At 41.2% G+C, this 26,489-nt stretch overlaps 1 long non-coding RNA gene across 1 annotated transcript; it reads left to right on the forward strand.

Annotated features, from left to right (window-relative positions):
* Positions 1 to 4,136: 4,136 nt before the first annotated feature.
* Positions 4,137 to 25,689, forward strand: LOC119873912. Its single transcript, XR_005366773.1, has 4 exons — positions 4,137 to 4,259; positions 21,930 to 22,036; positions 22,262 to 22,376; positions 24,518 to 25,689. It is a non-coding gene; the product is annotated as an uncharacterized LOC119873912 (long non-coding RNA).
* Positions 25,690 to 26,489: the final 800 nt, after the last annotated feature.

Below are 26,489 nucleotides of genomic sequence, written 5' to 3' on the forward strand. Positions count from 1 at the left end.
GTACTTTGCAGATACTGGATTTTCTACAAATTGAAGCTGTGTAGCAACCCTGTGTCTAGCAAGCCCATCGGTGTCATTTTTTCCTATATCATTTGCTTACATTATGTAAGCAACGTAATGTCACATTTTGGTATTTCTTACAATATTTCACATTTTGGTATTTCTTGCAATATTTCAACTTTTAAATAATATTTGTTATGGTGGTCTCTGATCTTTGATGTCACTATTAACAATTGTCTTGGGGCACCACATAAATATTGTATGTCTTTTAACTATGCCACTGACCAGCTGTTCCCTTGTCTCTCTCCTCCCTCTCCTCAGGCCTCCCTACTACCTGAGACACAACAATATTAAAATTAGGCCAATTAAATACCCTAAAGTGGCCTTTAAGTGGTCAAGTAAATAGAGGAGTCACATATCTCTCACTTCATTTTTATTTTTATTTATTTGTTTATTTTAAAGATTTTATTATTTATTCATGAGAATACACAGAGAGGAGAGAGAGAGAGGGGGGCAGGGACATAGTCAGAGGGAGAAGCAGACTCCATGCAGGGAGCCCGACGTGGGACTCCATCCCAGGTCTCCAGATCACGCCCTGGGCTGAAGGCAGCATTAAACCACTGAGCCACCCGGGCTGCCCTCTCACTTCATTTTTTTTTTAAAGATTTATTTATTTATTTTTTAATTATTTCAGAAGAAGAGAGAGAGAGAGAGAACACCAGTGGGAAGGGCAGAGGGAGGAGAGGGAATCTTAAGCAGGCTCCATACCTAGTGGGGAGCCCAACACAGGGCTCAATCTCACGACCCTGAGATCAAGACCTAAGCCAAAACCAAGAGTCAAGAGTCAAATGCTTAATCAGAAATGATTATGCTTAGTGAGGAAGGCATGTTAAAAGCTGAGACAGACCAAGAGCTAGGCCTCTTGCACTAAACATCTAGCCATATTGTGAATGCAAAGAAAATGTTATTGAAGGAAATTAAAAGTACTATTTCAGTGAACACACAAATGATAAGAAAATGAAACATCCTTATTGCTGAGATGGAGAGAGTCACAACATTTCCTCATGCTAAAACCTAATTTAGAGGAAAGCCCTCACTCCCTGCAGCTCTGTGAAGATGAAGAGAGGTGAGAGAACTGCAGGAGAAAAGTTGGAGGCTGGCAGAGGCTGGTTCATGAGGCTTAAGGAAAGAATTCCTCTCCATGACCTACAGGTGCAAGGTGAAGCAGCAAGTGCTGTAGAAGCTGCAGCAGGTTATCCAGAAGATCTGGCTAAGATTATTAAGGAAGGTGGCTCCACTACACAATATGTTTCCAATGTAGACAAAACAGCCTTCTACTGGAAGAAGATGCCATCTAGGACTGAAGAGAAGTCACTGACTGGCTTCAAAGTTTCAAAAGAGAGGCTGACTCTCTTATTAGGGTTAATGCAGCTGATGACTTTAAGTTGAAGCCAATGCTCATTTACCCTTCTGGAAATCCCTTAAGAATTATGCTAAATCTGTTCTGTGCTCTGTAAATGGAATAATTATCCTTTGAATCCAATAATCCAATAATAATCCTTGAGAAAAACATTTTGGGAAGCTATAGGTGCCATAGATAATGATTCCTCAGATGCATCTGGGCAAAGTAAGTTGAAAAGCTTCTGGAAAGGAGTCATCATTCTAGATGCCATTAAGAACAGTCGTAATTCACAGAAAGGGGTCCAAGTACCAACATTACCAGGAGCTTGGAAGACGGTGATTCTAGCCCTCATGGATGACTTTGAGGGGCTCAAGTCCACAGTGGAGAAAGTCACTGTGGATGCAGTAGAAATAGCAAGAGGACTAAAATTAGAAGTTATGTCTGGAGATGGAATTGAACTGTTGCAGTCTCATAATAAAATGTTAATGGCTGAAGCGTGGTTTCTTATGGATTAGCAAAGAAAGCAGTTTATTGAATTGGAATCTACTCCTGGTGGAGATGCTTTAAAAATTGTTGAAAAGACAGCAAAGGATTAAGAATATTGCATAAAGTTAGTTTATAAAGCAGCAACAGGTGTTGAGAGGACTGACTCCACTTTGAAAGAAGTTCTATTCTGGGTAAAATATTACCAAACAGCATCACATGCTACAGAGAAATAGCTCATGAAAGGAAGAGTCAATCTATGGGGCCAACTCCACTATTGTCTTATTTGAAGAAATTGCAACAGTAAACTCAGCCTTTAGCAGCCACCACCTTGATCAGCATCAAGCCATCAACATCAAGGCAAGACCCTCCACTAGAAAAAGATTACAACTTGCTGAAAGCTCAGTTGATGGTTAGCATTTTTAGCAACCAAGTATTTTTATTTAAGGCATATGCATTGTGTTTTAGACATAATGCTATTGCACCCTTAATAGACCACAGTATAGTATAAACATAACTTTGATATATAGTGTGAAACCAAAAATTTCATTTGACTTGCTTTAGTGCCATATTTACTTTATTGTGGTTGTCTGGAACCAAACCCACAATATTGCTGGAGTTTGCCCATGTACCTGCAAATTTTACATTATAGCTCAGAATTTATATGTGGTTATCTTAATATAAATAGGTTTTAAATTACTCACAAGTTAAATTACTCCAAAAACTTCAAGTGCATTCAGAGCATTAGGTTGATACACAAAACATAATCTTCAGTTTCTGCTTACCAGTCCAGTATACTGTGTGGCATGTCATTGAATTTTCCCAGAGTGGGGGGAACCACTAAGAAGAGTGAAGCACATGCTTAATGGATTCTTATCTTAGGCTTTTAGATATCTTTTTTTTTTATTTTTGAGGGGGAGAAGGGGCAGAGGGAAGTGAGAGAATCTTAAGCAGGTTCCAATGTCCAGCGCTGAGCCTGATGCGGGGCTGTCTCACAACCCTGAGATCATGACCTTAGCCAAAACCAAGAATCAGACACTTAACTGACTGAGCCATCTAAGTAGCCCCCTGGCTTTTAGACTTCTTAAAGTGACTCTCAATTGGGAGAATTTTCCCTTCCTGAAAGTGAGACTTTCATGACTAACAAGGACTCATATAATAGAACAATGTTCCCAGATATTATTATGTCCTGGAGACCTGAGCACAGAGTCACAGCCCATCAGCTTATTGTATTAATTTTTCATTTAGCTATAATCATTAAAAGTCTGCCCAAAGGCAGAGAGCACATTGCATTCATTTGTTGCCAAAGCTGACCGCAAGTGGTTTCTGTGCTGGCATATGTGTTCAACAAGTGTTACAATGGTAACATTCATACAATGGTACCATTTTTACCAGACACAAGAATATGAAACCTCTGATACCTTAAATAAAATATATCCTATGAAAAACTGATACTACCTAGGAATAAACTTAACAAAAAAAAGCAAAGTCTTTATGGGCATAAGCACCAAAGGACTTGAATATATAGAGACCTACCCCATATACTTGGATGGAGAGATTCGATATGTACAGATACTGATTCTTCTGAATTAATCCATGCAATTCCAAAGTAAATCCCAACAGGAATTTTTCCTTATGTATTTAATACATAGCCTGGAAAAAGCAGTCACTTTCCTTACCTATCAATGTCAGGATGGTGATGCTATTAATGGCAAAGAAATCTATAATCCACCTCTACATGGGGAGTAGTATAATTAAGTGGACTTTCCTCTTATTTAATTTAATTTACATTTATTAAAATCTTCATTTTCTGAGACATAAGAGACTATTCAGATATTTTACATGACTGATGTCATTCGGTTTTCTCCCTTCTTTCTAAAAATACAACCTGCAGTGGGGTCTGGGCCGCTGGCCACGTGTTGCATTTCTGTAGCTGAAAATCCTGGAAAGGCAGGAAAAAAAGCCCACTTTCTCTCCAACTCATTACTAGTGACCTACTTTCTGTATGATCGAACCAAATTGCTGGAAATAAGTGGACAAGAAAAGAAAAAAAGAAAAGTAATCAAAATTGAAAAAGGAAGCCCGGGCAGATAATCTAACAGTGCCTTATATTTACAAAGAGTTTTCACTTTCAAGATCTCCTTTATTTATTACAGCAATCCCAGGAAGCGGGTTAGGCATTTTAATTCAGTCTATTCAGTTTAGTTTGTGGATAAGGAAAGAGGCACAGAAACTTTGCTTTGGAAACCCAGTGAAGGGCAGAGATAGGTTATTTTCTCTCTTAGGCAACGCGTTCTGTGGAAAGAGCCAGAGCTTCAGATTCGGGCGGGCTTGCATCCAAACCGAGATAGTGAGTGTTCTCAAAATGGAAAAGGTAAGAGAAAGCTTTGTGGTGGTGGTGGTGGGAATGGGGTTTTGAAGCAAAACCGGTTTGAAGTGTTGGGAGGACAAGGAAAGGCCCTCCTGATGAGGACAAGGAACATACAGAGCTGGAGTTGAGAAAGACTGAGGGCTTTCCAGGGAATGGTCTCAGAAGGGAGGCCTCACGAAGAAAGCATCGCAAGAATAAAGGATATGTAGGAGAGGTTGAATGCCTGTCGGAGACCTTGAGAGTGGCTTGGAGAGCCGTTCTTATTGGACAGAGCCCTGAAAATTTCAGTGGGGTGGTCAGTATGCTTTGGGATCTGATTCTTGCCCCAATTGCTTACTTGCTGGCCCTGTGACCTTGGGAAGTTACTTATCCTTTTATGTCTCCAGTTCTTTAACTGTAACTTGCAGTAAGAGAACCTCATTGTTTGGAGGATTGTTGAGTCAATGAATGGGCCACAGTACATGTCATGTAGAATTTATTCAATAAATATGATAATGATCATGATAAAGAACATGGAAGTCACATGATGAGAGGCTACTAGATAAAAGAGAAATATCAGGTAACCTTTCAATAATCCATTGATTGGGAAACCAATCTGTCATAGACAAGAAATGTGCAAATTTTTCACTGTAAATGCATTGAGTGGACGGTGTAAGATTTGCACTAATATTTAGGGTTAATATGATTAGGATCGGAATCTTAAAATTGCCTTCCACCCTCTATCCTCACCCCTTCCAAAATGCACATGGAAGTATTCTCTACAAGCTATCAATTCTGACTGCTTCTAACATTCTCTTTCCAACGACGAGACTAGGAAATGTGTCGAAAACTTGGAGTTTTCAGAGGCACTGCTGTTCTGTTTTGAAGGTTCCGCTTAGGAAGGAAACAAAAAGAAAGCACATGATTTCACACTCAAGTGCTCCTCAAAATGAGAAGAACACTCCAAAAAATAAATACTCTGTCTGACTAATCAGAAGGAAATCTGCTCTGGGGTGGGGGAAGGTGCTTGGATAGCTCAGTTGGGTAAGCATCTGACTCTTGATTTCGGCTGGGGTCCTGATCTCACAGTCCTGAGATTGAGCCCCTCATTGGGCCTCCATGCTCAGCATGGAGTCTGCTGGAGATTCTTGCTCTCCCTCTGCCCCTCCTCTCCTCAAATAAATAAATAAATAAGTAAAATCTTAAAAAAAAAAAAAAAAAAGGAAATCTGCTCTCATCACAAAGACCTCTGCATAGATATTAACAACATGGAGAGAAGAAGAGGGCTCATTAATGATTCATGAGAATGGCTGTCACCATCAACCGAAGCATGTTTTGTGATGGGTAAAGTGTCTTATTTCACACACACACACACACACACACACACACACACACACACACACACTCTACTGCTATCGGAACCTCCTGCAGCTGTGGGCCTTTCTTGGCTGTCATAGTGTGAGTCACCACTCGAGGGAGCCCAAGTTTCTTTGGTCCTGGGCTCACTGGGGCACAGGACACACTGCGACCCGATGGCTCTGTGACCCTACTGCAGGGTGGACACCGTGGATGAGCGAGCGCCCTGGGCTGCGGGGTGCGGGGGGCTGTTCTGCACCTTGCAGGATGTACGGCAGCATCCCTGCCTTCCGCTGCCTGGATGCCAGGAGCAACAACCAGCCCTCTCCCCTGGTGACAATCGAAACAGGCAACACCAAGTGTCCCGTGGGGTGGGGGCTGCCGGCCAGTTGTCCTCCCACCCACAGCTGAGCCATTGCTTTAGTGGAGCTCACGGAGCTCAGGCGTCCCCCCAAACTTTGGTCTCTGATGGGAAAGCGTGGCCCAACTGAGAGGGGGAGATGCCGGCCTTGGTAGCCTCCCTTTCTGCCAGCAGCCCGGGGAGAAGCAGGTTGGGGTCCCCTCCCGGCCTCAAGGGTGCTCGCAGAGCCCGGCGTCCTGGCCAGCCTGTGCTAACAGAGGGGAGGCTGGCAAGGGTGTGTGGGGTGGCGGGAGCCCAGGCACTGCTGTTCTCCTCGGGCTTCTGGGAGCCGCTCAGATGATTTGTTAATTATTCATTACTATTTGTCATAAAATCCTGAAGGGCTGCCAAGTGGTAGCATGCGGGCGATAGGAAAGCAGGGGACGTGTCTTCTCTTATTTTCCAGTGAACAGCAGACGTGGGGGGACCAGGCTGCTTTGAAGCCCCCCCGCCCCCTCCCCCGGGACCCAGGCGCCCACCCTGCGAGGTGCAGCTGGAAGCGCTGGGAGCGAGCTCTGGGGGCGCCGTCAGGCTGCTCTGCATCCTCCCTCCGACGCCCCGCCCCGTGTGGTGTGCGGCAGAGATCCCCCAGATCCCAAGGCCACAGGAGAGGCCCCGGAGGCGGCGGCTTCCAGAATGAAAACCCAAGCCGAGGCACCATCAGCGCTGAGGTTCTCCCGCGTTGAGCCTTGCGTCCTCCGGCCCGCGGGGGTGACCACAGTCGGGCCGGCGAGGGGCCTTCCTTGGCCTCTTCCCTCCACTCCCCTCCCCTCCCCTGCCCCGCAAAGGCCCCTTTTGTGATATCGCCCCCCTCTTTATCCCCCTGAATGGTGCCTTGATGTTCTTTTTTTCTTCTTCTTCTTTTTTTTTTTTTTTTTTTTTTTTAAGATTTTGTTTATTTATTCATGAGAGAGAGAGAGAGGCAGAGACTCAGGCAGAGGGAGAAGCAGGCTCCATGCAGGGAGCCCGACGCGGGACTCGATCCCTGGTCTCCAGGATCACGCCCTGGGCTGAAGGCGGCGCTAAACCGCTGGGCCATCCAGGGATCCCCTTGATGATCATTTTAACCAGATAAAGATACGTGGGTTAGGGCCCTGTTGCTGGGGCCCAAGGGCCGGGAAACGCAGCGTAATTTGCCCCAGATCATGAAAAAACCCGGGGTGGGGGATGGGAGTGGGGAAGACGGCTTTGCTTTCGCCCCGTGGACAGAAGCCCCCCGAGGCTTCACTCCACCCCGCCGGAAAAGGAGCCAAGGCCCTGCAGTGCAGTGAATTTCCGCGGGGCTCCAGAGTTAAATTCGAGTCCCGTAGCGTCCCCACGCCGGGAGCTGGAACCGAGGCCTTGCTGCTCTGAGGCGCTGGAGGGAAGGGAAGGTGGGATCCCCGTGCCCCAGGGCCCCGGGGCAGGAGAAACTGCGAAAGTCCTTCCTAGCTCTTCCTAGCTCTCTAGGGATCCCCCTGAAGGAGTGATGGGGAGGGAGTGGCTGTTTTCTTGACAAGCGTTTAGTATCCAGAGCTCATCACTTGGCAAGTTCCCCCCACCTCCTCCCAGCACAGCAAGGGTGGGCTACGAGGCCACAGGCTGTCCTGCCGGGAGCCAAGGGCTGTTCTGTACCAGAGGGAGCAGCCTCGCTGTTCTGTGACCTTGCACCCCACCTGGCGCCATGGGACGCGTCCTCGTTGCCAGCACAGCCAGCTCACCGTAGCCCACAGTTCACAGATGGTTCCACACACATCATCAAGGTATAAAGAAGCCTATAAAATTCAGGGATGCATGAGGAGAAACACCACACAGAGAATCCAGGGAGGCTGGAAATAGCCTCAGGGCTGTCATATGAGCAAGTGACAACTGGTTCACCTTAACAGCACTTATTGAGTGGCCAGGGGAGGTGTCTCAGTTCTGGTGCAGTAATTTTTATAAGCTATTTATTCATTCAGTATTTATCATTGATTTATGCATTCAATAACCATTCATTAAACACATACTTATTCAATAATATTTATTCATTCAATGGCATTTATTCATTCAATACGTATTTATTGATTCGATATCCATTCAATAAATGCTTATTGAGCACCTACTTTGGGCCAGTCACTATTTGGGGCTCTGGGGATCTATCAGTGAAGAAAACAGAGACCCAAGTCTGGAGGGTGCCAGGCACCTCACATTTGAATCAATCCTTACAATAAACATACATGAGACGCATTCTTGTCTCCGTTTTACAAATGGAGAAACCAAAGTTTAGTGAGATCCAGTAACAATGTAGATATTAAATTGTAGCCCAGGTTTGTGGGACTACTAGTCGGTGTTCTTTTCAACATGATGGTCATCCTGTGGAGATGTCACCTTACCCAAAGAATCTATGCACAAAATTTGTTCTTGGAGAGGAACAGACCAACTTACACACAAAGTGCCAAATGCAGAAAAACAACCACTTCAGCCAACCCACTCAAACTGAGTGTCCAAGGATGCATGTTCACTGTGAAGCATGATATTATCAGATCTTAGTTGCATGACACAGTAACTAGAAGACTCTCTGAATGAATAAGGAGCTTTCGAGAAGGACTTGAAAGAAATTTAATATAAAGGTAACCAATGCAGATAAAATGCTCATACTTGTACTTCCTTGGGGGACGGAGAGGGAAAAATAGATCTAATAAAAAGAACCCCTTTGCCAGTAAGAAGATACGGTCTAGGGCTCTCAGGTCCTGGGAAGGCAACTATTTTCAAACATGTGGTGTAACATAGACACAAGAAATACGTACTTATATGTGAGAGATGCCTTGTGGACAAGGACCCTGACAGAGTAGAGTGGTGGAAGTGGGTATTCCTTTTTTTTTTTTTTTAATTTATTTATGCATGAGAGGCACAGGCAGAGACAGAAGCAGGCTCCCTGCGGGAAGTCCAATGTGGGACGCGATCCTGGGACTCCAGGATCACACCCTGAGCTGAAGGCAGACGCTTAATCACTGAGCCACCCAGGTGTCCCAGAAGTGGGTATTCCATTTGGTTGGGAAGCTTTAAGTGTGTTGTACTGTTTCTAAGTGTGTGAAAATCACTGCCCATAGCAACTCTTACGTTGTTCCTTTCTTTGCACTTCTCTCAGGAAGGACTTGGAACATGAGATACAATCCACCTTGGTAAGATGTGGCAGGGATTATTGGGAGTTGAGATAGAGATGGAGAGGGTATATATGAGGAAGGAGCTAACATTTGTGAGGGCTTTTTGTATGCTAGGTTTTTATATGCATATTTCATTAAATTTTAAGACAACTTCAAGAGGTAGATATGATCACACTCATTGACAGACGAGAGAATTTAGACTTTAACAAGCAAATTGCCCAAGATCTCCCAGCTAGAAAGATACAGAGCCAAACCTTCCACCTTTATTGTTTCCCCAAAGAGATCACAGCCCTTTTCCTTTTAAGGATTGTATTGCTAATCATAGTGCTGGACTAGCCAGGAAGTAACACCTAAAATCTCTCTTTGAAACCAGAGGTGAGGGAAAAGTTACTATTTGGAATGAAATTAATTCCAGAGATACTGGTAGCTTCTCGCCAACCTCCCTCCCCCACCAGCCTCTGCCCCTCAGCCTCTGCCCCTTATGCCTCTGCCCCCTGTGGCTCCTTCGTCCCTCACCATAACTGTGACCACACCCCATGCCTATATCTTCCACACTCAGCCACCAGGTAGTATAAGTGGGACAAGGACAGACAAACAGACACAACAATGCCCAATGATTGCATCTTGCACACTTCACGTTGAATGCTTGCTGGCCTGTATCTACTTTCTTTGGGCTACCTCTTTCCCCTTCCAGGGAACTATTTTCTTGATGTCCATCTTTTTTCAATGTTAGCAAGAATGTGAAGGGATAAAATGAACGTGGCTGGGACCTGAATTCCTTGAGCAATCGTTTGACAACAGAATCCTCCTCTCAGAGGGCCCCAGTTTGAGTTTTCCTACTGGCCAGGCAATACACAGGTTTGGCAAAACCCAGTTTCAGCCACAGAGTACAGTGGTCAATTAAAATCGAGGCCTAGAGAGTCATCTGAACTCCATCCCCTCCCAACCTGTGTAGTCTAAGGTGAACTTGCAGGACCCAGTGTCATCATCTGGCAAGGGTTTAGAACATACTCTCAACCTGAAAGAGTTGGTGGGAAGATGACAGGAGATTAGAGACCGACTGGTCTGGTGCTTCACAAACTTCTGTGATGATGAGAATCATGCAGATGCTTGTTGATGTACAGACTTCTGGAGCTCTTCCCTGGGAGTGTAGATTCAGTGGGATTAGGTTGGGGCCTATGGGTTAGTTTTCTTAATTTATTGATTAATTAATCAATTAATTAACTAATATATTTAAAGATTTATTTATTTAAGAGAGAGAGAGAACATGAGTGAGAGGAGTGGGAGAGAATCCTTAAGCAGACTCTGCACTGAGCATGAGGCCCCATATGAGGCTTGATCCAAGGACACTGAGATCATGACCTGAGCTGAAGCCAAGAGTCTGACACTCAACCAACTGAGCCACTCATGCACCCCTACTTATTTATGATATTAAGCTCCAAAGCATATTCTAATATATGGTGCAATGAAGGTTTGGGAAACTTTGTTTTCAGTGACTGATAAATATTAGTTTATTGCTGTTGTCATTCTCTCCCCTGTTGACCTCTTCACCAACTGTCGAAATCTCAGTTATTTAAAATTCGGTAGCCCCTTCAGTTTGTTATATTTGATGACTCTTTGAAAGAATCAGGATCACATCTTTGGTTTTGGCCCCTTTGAGATTCCTCTATTCCTCTCATTGATACGATTCAGGCATTGAATCAGCGAGTTTGCCTTTGCCCACAGTCATGTCCTAAAATGACTTTTGGATTCCAAGTTTGGGTGTGACTTAATCTTGTGCATTTCACAAGATGGTTTCTTGCCATGGAGCACAGGCTCCTAAATATTCAGGAGGTGCCTAAAACTCATTGGTTGGAAGCTGAGCATGCGGACTCTTTTGTGTTTAATGAGCTATGTTTCTAGTTAACCTCTTGTTTCTACCCCTGACTTATATTCCCTTTCAGACGTTAGGTTGCAAGAACCCCATTTGCAGCCTACACTCCTTAGGAAGGCCTCCCCCATAGCTTGGTTGCCATCTTGGTTCTGCCTGGAGAGATTTCAAATTGGAACTCAAATGATTGAGAGATGAAGACTTTTAGCACTGAAATGTATAAATGATTATGCTTTTTCTGGGTGAGTTTGTATCATATGCTTGAATTTTTCAAATCAAAATTTTCCCAAACATCACATTTTTGTTGTGGCCAAATAATGACATTTTTTGATTGTTAAAAAAAAGTTATATTGGGGATTACCACAATATAGGTGATAATATAGGCAGATCAGCAAGGGCTATAGTATGAAGGTGAGCTGTATGACCTTCAGCAAATTCATTCTCTCTCCATACCTTAGTTTACCTGAAAATAAAAATAATATGAATATCCAGCTTATGGGTTGCTGTTAGGGTTAAAATGAGTTCATACAGGCAAGATGTTGAGAAGAGTGCCAGGCACAGTTAGTAGTGGCTGCTTCTGCCATTGCGGCAGGCCACATGGTGCAGTCTGTGCATAACTCTGTGTGTCTGTCCCATTTTCTTCTCTCTCTACTCACTGTATTCCCCTGCTTGCCCTTGGTTTCTGCTCTCTCAAAACTCTGAATTACATATGGTTTTGTTTGCCGTAGTTGTTACCTTTCAACTTATTTCTGTTTTCACTTCATGATCCCACTTCCAAAAGATGACTTTCTTTCTTCCTTGGTTTACCCTCCTAGAAGAGAGAATCTTATTTACTCCTTCTATGGATAAACTTCCCAGGGCCAGATGATCATTTCCAGACTAATTAACAATAGCAGAATTAGAGGAATTGCATGGTTCAAAATCTGGCTGCTTAGACAGTGGGGTTTGGGGTGGAGCAATTTCCATTAGAGAGGGTATGGGCAGGCAGGCAACGATTAGCATCTTGTAGTATAAATTCAAGGCTGCATGTCCACAGCAATTATATTTAGAGTTTCTTTCATGAACTCTGATTCCTGCAAAAACCAGGAGGTAATGCCTAAAAGAAGAATGGACAAGGAGCCAGGGGAATAGAACCTAGATTCTACCCATAATTGGTTGTAAGACCTTTGGTAATTCATTTCATCCCTCCATGGGCCTCAGCTTCCTTCTCTGTAAAGAGAATGGAATGGGGTTGATGAACTCTTAATTTCTTTTCACCTCCAAGATGAAAAAAAGAATGGAAACGGAGGGGCATGGTGCCTGTAATCTGACCTTGGACCAGGAATGGTTAGATAATTGAGCTTGATGCATAGTTTAAAGCATTAATGATCTGAAAAATTCCATATGTATTGATATTCTTGGGGACAATTATCTATACAGTAAGCATATGCTGAATTAGCATAAGGTTGCTATTAAAAATACTGTGGAAATGAAATATAAATTTCTATAATCAGAGGAAGCAACAAACTCAAAACCAGTGATCCAGTATTTCGCTTAAATAGGTTTGATGACTAAAGCTCCAACTTCCTTCCTCACAGCACTGACATCGCACATTTAGGATGAGAAGTCTAGATGAAAGTTGAATGCTTCTAAGTAGATTTGCCTCCTCCCTGAGGTCAGGTGTCAGCTAGTCTTTAATCACTGTTGTCCTGTGGCTGGGCTTATTTATAAACAAGTTGGATAGTAAAATGTAAACCACATGTGGAATGCAACCCAGAAGTGTTCCCAAGGCTTGGGCCAAATATTGATTTTTTAGGAATAGAAATGTGCATTAAGTGACATGGGGAAAATGAAACATTTTCCCCCCAGTAATCCACAAGACTGCAAAGCTACTAAATGATAGCCATTATTTAGGAAGGACACTAAATTTATCCATCTTTGGACGTTGGATACTTTAGCCAGACTTTATCTATATAGTTCTTTTTCCCAGTTGGGAGTAGAATTTAAAGTTTGTCTGGTTTCACTTTTGCTGCTCTAAAGGTAGCAAATACTAACTCTTTTCCCTGTTTTGTCTGCCAGAGGGTCCTGGAACTTACCCAGGTAATTTAGCCTGCCACTTTACCAAACCAATTAGTGATGTTCAGTGTCAGAGTGGCCAGACAGATACCATGGTTATGTCCAGTTTGAGCTGCCTCCCAGCTGGGAATATAGGCTTCTTGCCCAAGGCTCCTGAAGAGATTGGTCCACCCACATTGCTCAGACCCAGAGTTCTCAGGTCTTATTTTCCTTATTCTCTGCTTCATCCCAGACCCAGAAATTTCATTTTTTTCCTTCAGTGAGTTCCCCTGCTCTTTGGATGACCCTCACAACTCCTATAATGGGCATTTTCACATGATAAAAATAGTAATGATGGATGTCATGAACAAGAATTTGTCTTGATCAGTAGAATACTTATGGATCATTGAATTGACTGAAATTTTGAGGTAGATTTTGTGTCCCTTGCCGCAGAATACTTTCCAACATGGTACTTTCTAATGATATACTCAGTTAGGTGAGCACTATCAATGTACGTGTCGCTGTGTGTTCCAAAACGAGGCCAGGCTCGGTCCAAGTGACCGATACAAATCTATTGTTCTCAACACTCTCTAGCCTGGTGCAACTCAAAGTAGTGACCCATGGACTTGTGCTCATCTGCAAAACTTGTTCGAAGTCAACAGTGAGATAAGTACAGAAATGGAAAGCAAGGGTTTACGAATGTTACAGGAATTTTACAGAGTAACTTTTATATCCACTGAACCCATTAATTAAAATTTGGACCTTGCATTTGTATGACTTTTAAAGTTTAATTTGTCTAGCTGTTCATTTGATCATAATTTATAGAAGTGTTCATCTGCAACAGATTGAAAACAGCAACAGCAAACCCAAACTAGTTCTTCCCCACAGATAGTTTGACAAGCACTGCTCTAAAATTATTTCAGCCTTTTTTCTCCCCTAGCTTTTATGAACCATAAGAAGTGAAATATCTTAATATCCAAGCTTTAAAGAGAGAACTCAGTGAGGTGTAGATTTTCCCTGCACCCTCCACACCACCCAAGAAGAAGGGATTTTCACAGTTCTGGAGGTATTGGAGTGAATACCTCTTAGGTCTCAGAGGCCTAGGGTACTTCAGAATCCTCCTCAATACTGCAGGGGAAACACTGAAGGACAGATTATGTCTTGGTAGGAATCCCTGGGAAAGTCAAGCTATATAATAAGCATTATAAGTACATTCTGTCACCAAGGGATTTAATTTTTGACCTAGTGGTAGTAGAAAATCACTGGTCATCTGACACATGTCCAAGATTCTAAGACTAGAATTAAAGGTCATTTCATAACTTTTAGAGAAGAAAGTTTTGAAGAGGTTTCTAGTTGAGTAGAAGTCATCCAATCTTATTGAAAATGGGCTACTTGCAAATCTTGGTATGATTCATTAACAAGCTCATCAGGCCAAAAGGAGTTTTTCATGAATAGACTCCCCTCACCTCCCTTTTTTTTTTTTTTTAAGAGAGAGAGAGAGAGTGTGTGGGGGGGGGTTTGGAGGCAGAGGGAGAGAGATGATCTTAAGCAGGCACCACACCCAGTGCAGAGCCTGATGCAAGGCTTGATCTCACAACCCTGTGATCATGACCTGAGCTGAAGTCAGGAGTCAGACTATTAATGACTGAGCCACCTAGGCGCCCAATGAATGGATCTGTCAAGCCTCATTTCCATGCTAGGTTTTCATAGTTTTCTCTGCCAGTGTCTCAGTCCTGCAATAGTGGCTCCATATTTGGCTCCCATTTCCCCTGTGCTGTACAGCCTGCCGTCCAATCCCTGAATCAGGCACTGGGTGCCATATATACTGCATGACACTTGCCACATCTGCTCTCAAAGAGTATTCCATAAAAAAGAATCCATGTACTTTTCACTCTTTTTTCATTTTATCTAGGCCCATACTGACTTTTTTCTTGTCTCCACTTTTACTGAAAAATTAGTATAGTATTAGTTTCCAGTTAGGAGAAGGAAAGAGTTCCAACATGCAATTAATTCATAGCTTTTCTTTAGTAATTGTCACCTCATAAACCCTGGCCCTGGTGTTGGCCCCACTCTACACAGGGGTCACTGAATAGTCTTCAGGAGGCTGCTGGACTCAGTGTGAAGAGGGAATGAGGCTACACAACCCTGATGTAAAAGCTACAGTACAGGATTAGAAGATGAACACTAGGTACATGTGTTATGCTTTCAGAGAGAATTTTTTTCCCCTAACATTTACTGGTACTTAATATGTGCTCAATAACTAATTTAATCTTCCTAAAAGCTCATGAAGGAGGTACTATTATTATTATTCAGATTTTGTAAGTCAGGAAACAAAGCATGGAATGGTTGAGTGATTCACCCAAGGTCATGCAGTAGGAAATTGTAGAGCTGAATCTTGAACCAGGGAGCCTGATTCCAGAGCCTAGCCTCTCAGGTTCCCCAGAAAACACAAACTCAAAACAAAGAGAATGGCTTTTTGGCCATTAAAGTGACAAAACAGAGATCGTGGAGCCTGTATTCTTAGCCTCAAAAAGTGAGGAGAAAAACCTTCTATCCTAAGTGGTTCAGTCCAGAAGCCGAAACAGAAAAAAGGCCCATAAGCCTTGGCTGCCCACTCTTTCCTTTCCTTCATTGCTCTCCACCCCGGAGCTCTGAAGCTGCTTACTGGAAGCCCCTAATTCCCCACCCCACATAAGTTTCCGCTTTTCTCCACTCTTCCACTCAATGACAAGTCCCATCTCCCTGACTCCACTCAACTTCTCACAAGGGCATATGTTTCAGTGTCTACCAACCCACCTACCAAACTGCCACAAAGGAGTGTGAATCTGAGACTTCCAAAGCCCCCCTCCTGTGCTGTTTTGGAAAAGGATAAAATTTCTCAGAAAATTTTGTGATTTTTTTTTTTTTTTTACCTCACTCTCAGTTCTACCATCTTCTTGTCTAGATAATGGAATTAGCCTGTCCCTTTGCTTCAACTACAGTGCCTCTGGAGAAAGGAATTCAAATCAATAGATCTGTCACACATTACTCAAATTAACTCCCTTGGTTCCAAATGATCTGGGTCAACATTCCACACTGCTATTGGGATTATCAATAATGAAAAATGACTTAATGAATCCAAAAGCAGAAAACACATTCTTGACTTCTCAGCACAATCCAGGGTCAGAGCTAAGTGTCAATAGAAAGCAAATTTGAAACAAAATGAAATCATTCTGACCCTCATCCCTAAACCAAATATAAAGAGTTCAGAAAGAAGGTGATGGTTAATTTGCAAGTGACAAGAATAAGGTCAATTGCCTGGAGTTTTTCTAAGAGTTTTTCCTTTTTCACCACGGAAGATCAATTGGGCAAAACCCCTTAATGTTAGTTTGTAAAGAAAAATAATACATACATTTAATCAAGAAGGTAAAAGACCCATATATTGAAAACTACAAGACATTAATGAAAGAAACTGAAGAAGATACAAATAAACGGAAAGATATTCCAGGCTCATGGATTTGAATTAATTTTGTTAGAATGTCCATACTACCTAAAGCAGTTTACAGATTCAGTGCAATTCCTACCAAAATTCCAATGGCATTTTTCACAGGAATAGAACAAATTATTCTAAAAATTGTATGGAACTACAAAGAAAAATGCAAATAGACACAACAATCCTGAGAAAGAAGAACCAAGCTGGAGGTATCATACTTCCTGATTTCAAATTATATTACAAAATCCGAGTAATTAAAACAATATGGTATTGGGGAAAAAACAGACACTTAGATCATGGAACAGAATAAAGAGCCCAGAAATAAGCCCATACATATATGATCAGCTAATTTGCAACAAAGAATCCAAGCAAAGACAACAGAGAGAGGACAGTCTCTTTAATAAATGGTGTTTGGAAAATTAGACAGCCACATGCAGAAAAATAAAACTTGATCACTGTTTTATACCACACACAAAAATTAACTCAAAATGTTAATTAAAGACTTGAATGTAAGACTTGAAACCACAAAACTCATAGAAGAAAACATGGGCAGTAAATTCCTTGACACAGGTCTTGGCGACACCAACAGCAAAAGCAACAAAGACAAAATCAGCAAGTGGGACTACATCAAATGAAAAACTTCTGCATAGCAACAAAAACTATCAACAAATAAAAAGACAAGCTGAGTGGGAGAATATATTTGCAAATCATATATCTGGTAAGCATCCAATGTCCAAAATACATAAAAAACTCATACAACTCGGGGCACTTGGGTGGCTCAGTGGTTGAGCATCTGCCTTTGGCTCAGATTGTGATCCCGGGGTCCTAGGATTGAGTCCCACATCAGACTCCCCCTGGGGAACCTGCTTCTCCTTCTGCCTATGTCTTTGCCTCTCTTTTTGTGTCTCTCATGAATAAGTAAATAAAATCTTTAAAAAATAAAATAAATAATTTAAAAAACTCATACAATTCAATAGCAAAACAAACAACCAAAGCCAAATAATTTGATTAAAAATAGGCAGAAGATCTGAATAGACATTTTTCCAAAGAAAAATACAAATATATACAAATATATTTTCCAAAGAAAAATATATACAGATGGCCAACAAGTACATAAAAAGATGCTCAATAGCATTAATCATCAGGAAAATGCAAATCAAAACCTCAATGAGACATCACCTCACACCTGTTAGAATGGTTGTTATCAAAGGACAAGAAATAACAAGTGTCGGGGAGGATAGGGAGAAAAAGGAAGCTTGTGCACTGTTGGTAGGAATGTAAATTGGTGCACCTACTATGGAAAACAGTATAGAAGTTCCTCAAAAAATTAAAAATGGAAGTACCATATGATCCAGCAATTCCATTTCTGGATTTTATCCAAAGAAAATGAAAACACTAACTCAAAAAGATACATGCTCCACTGTTCATTTTGGCATTATTTACAACAGCCAGGTATGAAAAAACCTAAGTAACCTAAGTGTCTATTGATGGATGAATGGATAAAGGAATTGTGGTGTGTATGTATATACACAGATCTATAAAAGAATGAAATCTTGTCAGTTGCAACAACATGGATGGACATTGAGGGCGTTATGCTAAGTGAAGTACTTCAGACAGAGAAAGACAAATACCATATAATCTCACTCATATGTGAAATCTAAAAAAAACCCAGCTCATAGATACAGACAACAGATTGGTGGTTGTTAGAGGCGGGGTGTGGGGAGTGGGAGAAGTGGCTGGACTGGTTGGTTGCTTGTTTTAATTTAGTTTTTTAGTTTAAATAAATTATAGGAAAGGAAAAGAGAAAATAAAGTAGGAGAAAAGGGTAAAGATGGTCAAAGGGTACAAACTTCCAGTTATAAGATGAATAAGTTCTGAGGATATACAGGGTGTACAGCAGGGTGACTATAGTTAACAGTATTATATTGTATACTTGAAAGTTGCTAAGAATAGGTCTTAAAAGTTCTCACTACACACAAAAAAAAGTGTTAAGTATGTGAAATGATGGATATGTTAATTAACCTTATTGTGGTAATCATTTCACAGTATATATGTATATAAAATCATCATTTTGTATGCCCTAAACTTACACAACATTACATGCCAATTACATCTCAGTAAAGCTGGGGAAAAAAGAAAAAAGAAAAATGAAAAAAATAGAAAATGGAAAAATACTAACAGTTTAATATTTTATTTTTTTTTGTATCCATGAGCTAACAGGGAACATTGATGGCACCCACCCCAGGCATCTTGACTCATCCCCTCAGATGTGCATAGATGTAAGCCAGACCCATTTTCATGGTCAGATACTGGCTTGTTGGCCTCTCATGATTTCCATGAATAAGCTGAATTTCTGGGTTATGTGATAGAATTCAAAATTCCCATATGCTATTATGTATAGTCTTCTGGCTAATTTCTGGAGGCTTTTCATTGCTTCAGGATTTTTTGTCCTTCTAAACACATCATATAAACCTCTAGATTATTTTCTTAATGTTAACATCACAATGAATTTAGATACCAGTACAAACACTGGGAACTCAAGCTTTTGAATAAAAACCCAAGAACCAACCAAAAGACAACAGAAAAACTCAACGATCCCCAAGAACAGAACATGGAGGTGACATGCCACCCTTGATCATTTCAATTGTTAAAGACTGTAGCCATTTTTCAGGTTAAAACTCTGGGAATAAATGACAATGTTTCAGATGCAAAATGATAGGAAAAATTGTCATGATAAAAACAATCCAATTTGTAGATTCTGGCTCATAATATTTCAGTTAATAAAGATTAAGTTAGGAATTGGAGTTTCTCAGTGCTTTAAATAAATATCAGAATATGTACATTTCTCTTTCTTTGCTTTTAGGGATATTTGCCATTGTTAGGAGGAATGCTCATTCTAACAGTCCGTTGAAAATTTGGACCAAGTTAAAAAATTCCTAAAACAAGTAGCATGTAGCTGTAGTAGATTCCCCACATGGCATTCCATTCTTTCTTGAGATAGTGTGGACAGGACAGCATTCCATAAGGATGTGACATCAGGAGGAGTGACTGCCTACCAAGTATGGAATACATTAGCTGAGCTGGAGAGCAAAAGGCACATTTTTTTCTTTAACTATTTTAATTATAAAATAAAATATGCTTAAAAAGTTGTATATAAGGTAAAATTAAAAATCCCCCTCTAAAGTGGTGGTAGGTATTATTTCAATTTTTATTTTTATTTTTATTTTTATTTTTTTTTATTTTTTTTATTTATTTATGATAGTCACACAGAGAGAGAGAGAGAGAGAGAGAGAGGCAGAGACATAGGCAGAAGGAGAAGCAGGCTCCATGCACCGGGAGCCCGACGTGGGATTCGATCCCGGGTCTCCAGGATCGCGCCCTGGGCCAAAGGCAGGCGCCAAACCGCTGCGCCACCCAGGGATCCCAATTTTTATTTTTCTAGACATATATATGTGAATGTATATCTAAATAATAGAATATTAGCTATTCAGCACCATCCACATAATGAAATTGGTCTAAAAGAATTTTTTTTAAAGATTTTATTTATTTATTCATGAGAGACACACAGAGAGAGGCAAAGACATAGGCAGAGGGAGAAGCAGGCTCCCATGGATCAATGTGGGACTCAATCCCAGGACCCCAGGATTACACCCTGCACCTGAGGCAGATGCTCAACCACTGAGCCACCCGGCATCATTGGTTGGTTGCATTGGTTGGTTGGCACGGAGATTCACTAGATCGAATATAGTGCAGAGATGTTGGTGGTCATGTCGTGATTCATGAGTTGCGCTGCTTTAGAGTTATCTATCTGCTATAGCAATAATAATATTTAAGACATGGATTTGGAATTATGCAAATATATTCCACATCCCACTCTTAATCCATAATCCATATAATAGGGAAACTAAGAAGACACATTAGGTTCTTTTGTACTTAGATTAGTAGATCTAGATTAATTAATCTGGTCATACTGCTGATATTCTGATGTTGACTGATGTCTTCCTGCCCCATGATATCTAGATCAAAGGCTTATAACCCCTGATTTCATGCTGTGAAGAAGTCTAACGTCTTCTTCAGGATTTCTGCAGGTTTTCACAATGGAGTGGTGGGGTGGAACGTGACCAAAGCCAAGCAGGGTCTCTGCTTTAGTACTTGCTGTTTCAGTCTCTGTTCTTCATATTTGACCATATTTGGTAGGCAACTGGCCTCTTCTTGGATTTATACCTACGTCTGCACACCTCCTCACACACTCAACACACACCATCATTCTCTACTCAGCCACAGACATGTCCACACAAGGAAATAATGACTATATTAGTAGTTTGAACATTATGAGGCAGTTCCTAACATGATGCACACAGCAAACAATCTAAAATCACTCGCTAACCATTTCTCTTCTTAAAAATACTTTCCCTCATCTTGCCCCAACTAGCTGCTCACTCCCTTTTGCTTTAGAAGCTGCCAGCCTCCCCCCACTTCTATCCTTCTTTCTCTTCCCTATGCTAATCTTTTCTGGTCTCCCCTCCCTTCTTCAAATACACAGAACAAGTTAGACTTTCTCACCTCTTTCTGTAAAATCTGCATCTCCAAACCCAGTAATGTACTGAGTAGAATTATCTAACAGGGCCCATCCTAAAGAGACTTTATGACTGTAAAAAGGGAAAAAGGTCATAAATATAAATAGGTCATTTTGGCATTATTACATTTTACAAGATGGGATCATATGATACATATTGTGATTGGCTTTTTTATCTCTCATCACAAAAAAACATTACGAATAATATTCTATGTCATTTACAGCAAGTTCATGGGTAGTATTTCATAATACATTATATTTAGAAATCCCCTCTATCAATATATATATTTAGCTTTTTCCCTCCAATTTTTCACAATTATAATGATATTTTCACATACGTATGAGTGAATGGCTGTAGGAAAAACCCTAGAAGTAGAATTTCAGGTTAAGAGATAAGCACACTTAAAAATCTGATAGACTCTTTCAAATTGTTCATAAAATAGCATGTGTATTCATTCCCATCAACAGGGTACACATTCACAAGGGATATTTTTAAAGCCTCTTATAACAATTTTAAACAGCCACGTGCACATTACATCATCCTTGCAGATGCTAAATGGTTAGGATTAGACCAAAAAGTGATTTCTAAATATTGCCACCTTAAACCCTCTGCAATCCTACCTAACAGGAAATAATGATAGGAAATAAAACTGAATAAGGATCCAAATCTTTGGCCTAATGAATGAAATGAGAATCTAGGTTTGGTTAGAGTTTGAGTAGATTGCTAATTTTAAAGACATTGACCTTGAATCGTGGAGGAAAGGTGAAAGCCAGAGCCCCATGCCAAGATGACAGGAGACCCAAGACTGAGTGGGTCGTGCTCCAGCAAGTATGAGTGGACTCACTCTCTTCTCCTTTTTATAGGCAATGCCCTCATGGAACTAAGACCCGTGCTAGCAGATTTCAGACATGAAGCCCCTACTGAGAAAGAGCTGTGGGAGTAACAGAGGGCTGCCCATAAATCTGCAGGTGTGAGTAGGCTGGGCCTTTGGCCACATTCCTTCTGACAACCTGTCTATACTGCTGAGACTTAACCCTGGGATTTACAACCTGCTTCATCCACAGGACAGTGCTTTGCACGTGTTGGCAAAGTTTCTGGGGTAAAATGTTACCACTGAGTACTATTTTGGGACGAGAAACAGGAGATGGGATAATCTGGCTCAGACATGGCTATTCACTGCCTGTTTTGTCCTTAGGTCACCTCTTTGTTCATCTGGGAAACGGCCCTGTAATGCCTCCTGTATCTTCCAGGCAAAGACCACAGGAGATCCTACCATGAATGCAGTCTGTAGCACAAATTGCATTTCAAATGTAAGTTTTTGTTAGTAGTGTTCTCCTACAGTTCTTTGTAAACACCAACACAAACAAACACAAAACAAAGCCCATTGTCAACAAGTCAAAAGAAATAGAAATGTGGAATTAGATAGTGGTGATGGTTACACAATCTTGTGAATATACTGGAAACCACTGACTGTAAAGAAAATGTGAAAGAGGAAAGAAGAAAGAAAGAAAGAAAGAAAGAAAGAAAGAAAGAAAGAAAGAAAGAAAGAAAGAAAGAAAGAAAAAGAAAGAAGAAAAGAGAAAAAGAGAGACATCTTTCTAAGCTGGAAAGACAACAAAAGATGAAGGGAAATCACTTTTGTTTTAAAGACCTTATTTATTTATTCATGAAAGACAAGGAGAAGCAGAGACATAAGCAAAAAGAGAAGCAGGCTCCCTACAGAGAGCTTGTTGTGGGACTGGATCCCGGGACTCCAGGATCAAGGCCCTGAACCAAAGGCAGACAGACGCTCAACCACTGAGCCACCCAGGCATCCCGGGAAATCACTTTGAATTCATTTTGCACATCAGTCCCTCTTCAGTTCTTTAGAAACGGTGCCTTAATTTTGCCCTCCTTCTGACCTGAGATACAGAAATTATTAACCAGATTTTCTTTAGGAAAATGAGAGAGTTTGAATGCCTTGCCCAAAGTCACAAGGCAATTAATTACCTTGTCCCGGATTTGAATTTAACTCTCCTTGACTCCTCAGCCTGAGCCCTTGCAACTGTACTAGGCCAATTCTAGACCTACTCTGAAGTTCAAAGCAAGTATAAGAATCATCAATGACACCAGACCCTTGTATTCAGTCTCCACTCAAGAGATCCTACATGGAGGAACTTGAGGGTTCTCCCAGATGTTGACCCTCAAAAGTTCAATGAAGTGTCCCTGTCTGAGAAGGACAGTCCATTACATGTATAGTGTTTACATACTCATTGAGACCTTCCTGGGTCTATTTGCATTTTCAGTCCAGAACACTGTTTTGGGTTAATGAGCCCCAAGAGCTCCCCAGCCAAACGTTTATTGGCTTCTAGCTTAACATAAGCTTGTATCTAATCAGTGTAGACGTTGAAACAAGTTCCATGCTGGCAAATTCCCAAAGCAAAAGGAGGTAAATGAGAACAACATGAATGAGACAAACAAGGGACCCACCATGGGGAAACAGTTTAATCAACACTTACAGAAACATGGCTGTCTCCTGCTGAGATGGAAATACATCTGTTCCATAGATGTCTTGGTGCCTTAACCATACTCTCTTCCTCAAGTACAAAGCCTTTCTGCCTTTCACACCACTCCTGCTGAAGATCAGTTTGTAACAAGAAGAGTTGAGAAATCTCAGATCCACGTTTTTAAGTTAATTTTTGAAATACAGGATAGTAGTAGACACTGTTGGTGCCTTATCCATGACCCCTTGAAAGCTCACTATGAGTCCTGTGTCAGCAAAATCCCTGAGAATTTTGTCAGACTGGGGAGTATGCTAGGCCTAGGTGCAAGGGAAGTAGAAAGTGCTAGAGAGCTAATTCCATGACTGCTTTTATCTGGAAGCTGCTCTCACCTAATGGGCCAGTTGATGGATAGCTAACTTGATGGACAAATAGCCAAAGACTGGGCTGGTATATATCAATAAGTAGCTCAGCCTCCTAACCCCAAGGCTGGGATAACTCAGAGGCATGCTCTACGCTGTCCCTTAGTTCTCCAACTCTAGGCAACTGGCATGATAAGTCTTTATCGGCATCCTGTTCTTCTCTTTCTCATTTCCCCATTCCCCTCTTGCTTGTTCCTGGGATTATCTCCCAAAAGTCTACTTACATTAGAGTCTTTGTCTCAGAGCCTCCTTCAGGAAAAAGAAATGGGACAAGAATGACTCACATGCTCTGGATGAAAAAGGGAATGGTCATTAAGAAAATAAGCTTTCAATCCTTGTTGTTATTCCCCCTGTTGACTTTGGATTCCTTTCATCCCTTCAGAAACTTTCTTCCCTCAATTAATCTAAAGTCCCAAGGTTTTCCCAGCCATCTGTAAAGAAAGTGTTCCCTTCCTCCATGGCCACTCTTACAGATAGATAGATGGTCGTAGCCATTAAGTCTCTCTTTCCTTGAAAACTTAAACATTTTCACCTGTGGTTCTCTTCCAGGTACCAGTCCTTCTAGATTACTCCGAAACCCCTTCACACCTTTCTATCCTCTATGACCTACCCCCATCTTCTGACTAAGAGTTGGAATACTGGGACAACCCCAAAAGGAAATGACCATGAGACTCTTCCTGAAATGCCATGTTCTGGGAGATCACTCCTTTCTCCTACAAACAAGACTTTTCATCACTGAGCTGAATAAATTCTTCTTAATTTATGTATCTCACTTCTGTTACATTTCTTTGCCTGTATCAGAAACAGCTCCTCTGTTTCTCTTCTTTCAAACAAATCCCTGCCAAATAGAATACCATAACCAAGGGCATAGTTAGCCATGAAATCACCATACTTCTGCCCCAACCACATTCTGATGGCACTGGGGCAGGAGGAGATATAATGCTCCTCCCCAACTCTGTGTCCTCCCTCTGGGGTACTGCCAGCTTCCTTTACTAATTCACTGTTGAAGGAACTGACTTACAGGGAATTCACCATCCTTAGGAAGATGGATCGGGAGTAGAAAATTTGGATGTTCGTTAGGTTCTCCTTTGATTATATAGAAGAACACAAAGCAAAGAATGTTGGGAAGAGTGACACAATGCATTACTCAAGCATGTCAATCTGGGCAAGGCCTGTAAGGGGCTGCATTGTTTACCTAAACTGCTAGGGCCCCCTCCTAGTTATTATAGGGAATGCTGTTTATATCAATATTTAAATATGCTATTTCCCCCAAATGAACCACAACAGCTTCATTTAAAGTTATTTTATTATGCTGAACAGATATTTGGACAATTTAAAATTCCACTTGCTATACAAACAACTCCAATAATGCCTCAGTTTAGCATGTAAATACATATTTAAACAATTTAAAAACACATTGACTGCATAATTTGTATTTGTTACTGCTCAAAAGAAAGGACTTTTTATTTAGTGTGCCAAATAATGTGAATTTGGATGCCTTCTGAAAGGATGCATTATTCATGTGCAAGAGAAACAAAATCAATAAATGAAAATTCGAATAAAAAGAAAACCCATTATGATACTGCACTCAGACAATGATCATCTTGTGCATTATTTGCTCAAGGAAAAGACACAGGAAAATGGCCCTTTTGGAACCAAGTTATGGACTGAATCATAAACTCCTGCTTAGGCTGTTTGAAAATAAACAGAATTATACGTCTCTAAAATTCGATTCAGTTTCCTTCTGTGCGTGACTATAAAAATATATAAAAGTTCAACAGCAGAATACGTTTGGAAAATTAAGATATTATTATTATTATTAATTATTTTATTTTATATTGTTATTATATCACTTGTTTCATGGCAACAAGGTATCTAGAGTACAGTAATGCCCTAAACAGGCTTCTGAGGAAAATCGTATCTCTGTTTATAGAGAGTACTAGGCAAGCGTGTTGTGGGAGAAGAGAGGGGTGTTGATCCTGGTACATCTTGGGAAGCTCCCTTCATTTTCAGATAAGCATTGATAGTGGTCAGAAGGTCATAAGAACTGTCTCACATGTTGCGTCTAACGCTGCTACTAGTTCTGCAGTTTCAATAATTAGCCTCTCTAAGTCTTGGTTTGTTACCTGTAAAATAGAGGGTTGATGATAGTACCTGCCTCAAGATCTGGGAGAGGATTAAAGGAAACTGCTAGCCAGCATCTGGTCCAGGGAGATTACCCAACCAATGTTAGCAGTAAGAAAATCCAAGAGTCACCCTGTCTTTCCTTATAGGCAGCTGACTGGCAAAGCATATGGCGATCCTTCATCAGCAACCATGAGTGTGTGTGTTTTGGTTTCTTGCTGAAGAATATGATTCCAGACACTGTGCTGCTCATTTCTTACCAAATGTTATGAGAAATATCCTTCATGGAACATTGCCTGAAAATAGTCTGCATTTTATCCTTAGGTCAAGACAGATCATCAAAGAGTGATAACTGATAGAACTTCCAAGAACAGATATTACCGAATTCATGTGGGTC

This window comes from Canis lupus, chromosome 11 (assembly GCF_011100685.1).
Source record: "Canis lupus familiaris isolate Mischka breed German Shepherd chromosome 11, alternate assembly UU_Cfam_GSD_1.0, whole genome shotgun sequence".
NCBI lineage: Eukaryota > Metazoa > Chordata > Mammalia > Carnivora > Canidae > Canis > Canis lupus.